At 56.5% G+C, this 5539-nt stretch overlaps 1 pseudogene; it reads right to left on the reverse strand.

Moving 5' to 3' along the window:
* Positions 1-602: 602 nt before the first annotated feature.
* On the reverse strand, positions 603-3335 carry LOC119267788 (annotated as a pseudogene).
* Between the last annotated feature and the right edge of the window lie 2204 nt (positions 3336-5539).

The following is a 5539-nucleotide window of genomic DNA, read 5'->3' on the forward strand; positions in this document are numbered from 1 at the left end:
CGCCACATTTTCCCCGTGCCGCCACGCGTCGCGCCATGAGTTTCCCTCCATGCGCTGCGCCCATGCCCACGACGCCCTGCTACGCACCAGGCAGGACGCGCCAGGCAGGCAGACCCAGGCCAGCTTAACTCAGACTGCGAGTCCTTGGGGTTGGATGGATATATCTATTTGGAAGAGTGCTCCCCATGCATGCAGAGCTTTCCCGTACGTGTTCAAACTCCATTCAAACTAAAAAGTATAGGTACATGCAACGCTGCAGGCACGAACCATGTGATGTACTCCTACTGTTCAATGGGGACGAACTGACCAACAGTAACAGCAGGCGTGTTACGTGGCGGGCCCCGGCCTGCTGACTTGGTCTTCGCGGGACCGATGACGAGATCACGTTCACATCCGAGCGAACCGGCCGGGCAGCGACTTGTTTGAAAATGCCAACGAGAAGAAGGTAAAACAAGCCAAGACAAGAGAGAGCCAGAAAGGGGAGAGGGGTGCAAAAAAATCTCAAGATGTGAACAAACACGTAGATGAGCATCCGGTGAGCTGTCATTGTTCTTTACCCCCGCATTTCTTCTGCTTTGACTAGCATAGAAATATCTCCGAGGTGGGGGCCATTATTTTACTTATTACTATAGTTATTATAATTATTACAGTGAAATATCAACAGCTGCCGGCGATGGAAAAAGAACTAAGGGGAAGGAATGAACTAATACAACCTTTTTTTTGCCGCCGCAAAATCACGAAAGAAAAAGGGTGATCGTATATCATGCTTGGTATCAAAACCAAAGACACGTCTCGACAAGCTAATCCTGACCAAAGAAGAATGGAACACCATCCGTGTATAACTTGCAACCTAGCTAGTATCTGGTTTCTCAACTCTTTTCGAACTTGACCAGGTCGTTCATTGGGTCTCGCTGTTGGTGTTGTTGCTCGTCGTGTTGTTACTAGTCGTCGTCACGTTGTTGTTACTGGTGTTGTTGTTGCTGTTGTTCGCGTTGCTGTTGCCGGCGGCGTGCTGGCCGGCCATGATCGACGAGATGGCCGCGGCGAGCGCCACTGTGAAGTTTGGGTCCGCGGTGATCGCGGCCGCCGCTGCGCTGACGGTGTCGGACAGCTGGCCTGGCAGGCCCATCGGCGGCCTAGGCTGCGCGAACTGCCCGGCGTCCACCGAATCGGAGGACATCTGCAGGCCAGAGAACTTGGACTGGTTGTACAGCATGTGCGGCGGCATCGCGAAGGCCGGGGCCATCCCACCGCCGGGCATCGGAACATGGAACTGCCCCGGTGCATGCGGTCGGGCGACGTTCAGCGGCATGGCGTTGGGCGCCCCGGGCGGGGCGTGGGTGAGGTCGAGCGTCACCGTCGGGAACGGCGCGGACGCCGAGATGGTGGCCATGCTGGACGAGCATGGCAGCACGGTGCGCGCGAGGAAGTTGGAGCTCATGAGGCCCGCGCCGTCGGCGCTGGGCATGGAGCCCGAGAGCAGCATGGACGCGGCGGCCGACGTAGTGGATGCCATGGCCATGGCGGCCGGCGGGAGCGGGTGGTTGTGCGTGCCCTCGTACGTGGTGATGAGGATGGTCCGGTCCTCGGCGCATCGTTGCACCTGTTAGTCAATGGCATCACGCATAAAGAAGAAAGTTAGACCAATCATACACCCCGTCCCCGATACGCTACTTCCGGACGTACACCTTTGACCAAGAAGCGAACCAGTCGTGGCCAGTTAGTTAGGAGTACCTGCTTACGCACCGGGCAGCCGGTGGCCATGGTGCAGCGGTAGTAGGCGCGTGGGCAAGGGTTTCCCTTGGCCATCTTCTGACCGTACTTCCTCCATTGGCATCCATCGGCGATCTGCAGCCATGCACGTACGGTAAGGTCAGCACGATCCATACACAAGGACTACTCAAGATTGCAAGTGCAAAAACAAGAAAATGATCAAGAAGAAGAAGAAGCAGTCTCACAATCGGGGCTTCGGATCGTGCGCGGACGGAGACACGGGCCTTCCTCATGGTGGCCTCCTGCGCTTGCTGGTCATGGCCCTTGGCCGCCGCTCCCAGCTGCTGCTGCTGCTGCTGGCTCATCCCGCGCCCGGGCAACCACCCCGCGGTGGACGGGCCGTCGGGGTTGTCGCCGCGCTCAGGGTCCTCGTTCCCGTTGGACGACGACCGGCGCGGGCTCCCGACCTCCGTGGACGAGTTGGACGGCTCTTCCGCCACGTCAGCGCTGGCTCCGGACGGGCCCAGACCCAGGAACTGCCTCGGAACGATGGCACTCTCGTTCTTGCCATCCTAATAAAAACGGAAAAAGAGGAACTGATTCAGTAAATTTCTTGGCCAAGTCAAACTAGCGATCCCTGGCTAGGTTACAAGTAAGAATAGTACCTCGTGGGTCGGAGGTTGTTGCGGCTGGACCGGAGGCATCTGGGTCCTTTGCTGCATGAGCGCGACGAGATGCATCTGCAGCGCATGGTAGCTGCTGTTGACCTGGGTCAACATCCCTCGCAGCCGCTGGTTCTCCTCGTTCATGCGGCTCAGCTCGGCCTGCATCGCCGCCAGCTGCAGGACGCGACACGCGTAAGTTAATACCGATCGAGTCAAACATCACCGGCCAGATCCACCATGTTCGCCGTCGACAACGCTAATCGACGAGATCGAGATTGTAATTGTGTGGACAGATCGTGGATAACTACGTACCTCGCCGGTGTTCCTGCCGTTCCTGTCCTCGTCGGCCCGGGACGCCCCGTCGTCGTCGACCACCATGGACCGGTCGCTCCTCGTGTTGTTCCCGGTAAGGAGCTGCAGGATCGAAAGGCAAGTATTAGATCGCCGTATATAGAGAGAAACAAGTAGTAGTACCTGCTGGCAAGTCTAGCCATTTAAGAAGTAAGGAGAATGGGTGAAGAAGCGGTGGCGGACGTACGTTAATGGTGAGGTCCTCCTTCTTGATGGCGAGTCCGGCGGCGGAGGCCTGATCCTTGTGGTCCTCCGCGTCAGCACCGGCCGATGCGCGGCTCTTCTTCATGTTCTTCTTCTCGTCGGAGAAGAAGTCAACCTCGATGGACCTCCTCCCCCTGCCGCCGCCGCCACCGCCGCCGTCGTCCGCCTCCATGCTCCTGTGGAACGGCGCCGGTGATAGCAAGTTCAGGAAGCCGAGCTGCCGCGGCGGAGGCGTCCAGGGCGAGCAGTCCTCCTCCTCCTCCGCCGCCACCGAGGTGGCCCTTGTCCATGCAAATCGAGAGCCTCCCTGGAGAAGAGAGAGACGCCTTGCTAGCCGAGGGGAGAGGGAGAGGGAGAGGGAGAGGGAGAGAGAAAGAAACGTGTCGTAGAGACCGAATGAGGGAGGAGTCTGAAGTCTCTCCCCGGTAGGACGGGGCGCGTATAAAAAAGGGCGAGCTGGCCGGGAGGCCCAGATCTGACATCAGGCGCTGCGTCAGTGCGGGGGCCCACGTGGCGCGGCCGGAGTGGCGGGAGGGACGACGACCCGATCCGGGGCCCACGAGGACCGGATCGCCCTTTCCGGCGAGGCGGAGACGGACGGCAGCTGGCTGGGCTTTGGCTCCATGTTATTTTCGTGCTTGTCTGCGCTTTTCCTCCCCCGGCTTGCAACTTTTCTCCACGGATCAGAAGCCCGGCTCGTTAAGAAATCGGGAAATTTATGGGCGGGGCGACGGCGACGTGCCCCGTGCAACGCAAAGCGACGTGGGGCGCTGCGTCTCCTTTTTCCGGTCTGCAATGGCGACTTCGCCTGTCGGTCCAATGATTTTCAAGATCGCGTTGTTGATACCGCGGGCCGCCGTCGCCGCCTCGTACAAGTAACACGCACATTTTCGCAATAATGGGAAATGTTTACTAGGAGTAGCTTTTTAACCAACATTTTGGCTACAGGCGGTAGTAATAAGGTCTATCCAACCCTGCGTGGCGTCAGATCACACCGTCCGTTGATCGATGTCTCGCCATTTCACCAAAAAAAAACTATGTGTATGGGGCCTCTTCTCTTTTGTTGTGCACAAATATGGGGCATCCTCTCTTTTGTTTGTTGAACAACGAACAATTCTTTTTTGCTGTTGAGAAAGAATATTGAGGTCAGCACGTACTGCACGAGGAATGGAGTTTTTCCACGGTCAGAAGGTTCCTCCCATTAGATTACTCGCGCCAACAAAATGGAAAAACGGTACGGAGCAGGTCAGGTCAGAAACGAGCTGGTGCCGATCCTGAGGCTGCCCTGCCTGATTGATCGGCACGGGGTCGCGAGTCCACACGCACAGCAGACTCGGATCTCCCCCGTTTTCTTAATCGCCTCTCGAGATCTTTATGGCCTGGCTAGCTAATCTTCTTTCTTAATGAGATTTAATTTTGAATAATCGTTTCGCTCCAGGTTCGAGGAAGGTTAGCCGCAGGGGAGTCAATGGGCGCAGGGACCCGGTTCCACGAAACCCACGCTCCCGATTGGGCCCGGCCCGCTCCACGTGGACACAGCGTCAACGCCCTTGACCTGCCCGGTCCCACTGACAGGGCTTGACGAGCGGTGCTTCACTTCCTTTTCTTCCTTTTCGGGCGTCTTTTTCGGATAAGAGCGGAACAGTGCTACCTCGCTGTCTGCTTCGTATCAAAACATGGCGAAGTCGAAGCCAAGTCGGGGATTGGCAGGATGTAGGCATCCCGCCTTTTGGAAGAGAGACTGCGTGTGTGTGTGTGTTGTGGGAACGGTCCAAGATGCGTTCGGTGCCGGTGCATACGTGCTGAAATTCTTAAACAAGCTTTCATGCATCCTTAAAGGAGTTGTTTGGATAGCTGGAATATAGAGAATCCGTTTTATATAAAACAGAAAAACGGTTTAACAGACTAAAACCATGTTTGGCTCTTCCAAGTAATCCACGGATATGTAAAATTGGATTCCCATAAACCTGGAATTTCGGGTTTGTAGAAAAACGACCATTAGTCGTTTTTTCTATAAACGCGATTCCTATATCTCTCGAGCCCATCCCGTGATTCGTCTATCTTACTGGCCGATCCTCCTGGGCACGTTCATCAACGGTATACCTAGAATCTACAGACGCCGGTAACCGACGACAGCCGCGACGAGTTCTCACCGGTGTGCCACACATCGAGGCCGTCCTCCTCTAGCCACCGGCCACAGGCCGCCGCTTCTTCGGCGTCGTCCATCTTGGTGGTCGCCGCCAAGGTCAGCTCCTTCGCATTCGTCACGTACATGCGTCCGCAACCGGCGTATCAAATCGATCCAGTTGGTTCCCTGGTAGCTAGCTTCTACATGCCGGTACACGCGCCATCGTTTAATACGTTTTGCAGCCGGACGATAGAATTATCCAGTCATTGCTCTGCGCAGCAAGGTTCTACGTCTGTGTGCGTGCTCACGGCCGTAATTTTGTGCGTTCGGCAGTAGGCGGATCGAATTGATCCAGCGCTTGCCTCGGTATACCTAGCTTCTACATGAGCCTGAACGCGGCCGTCCGGCGAGATCGGTGAGCCCAGTCTATTGTACTTGCGGACCTCGACGGAATGTGACCAGAGAATGAGAAGATCAC

Source organism: Triticum dicoccoides, chromosome 3A, assembly GCF_002162155.2.
Source record: "Triticum dicoccoides isolate Atlit2015 ecotype Zavitan chromosome 3A, WEW_v2.0, whole genome shotgun sequence".
NCBI classification, from domain to species: Eukaryota; Viridiplantae; Streptophyta; class Magnoliopsida; order Poales; family Poaceae; genus Triticum; species Triticum dicoccoides.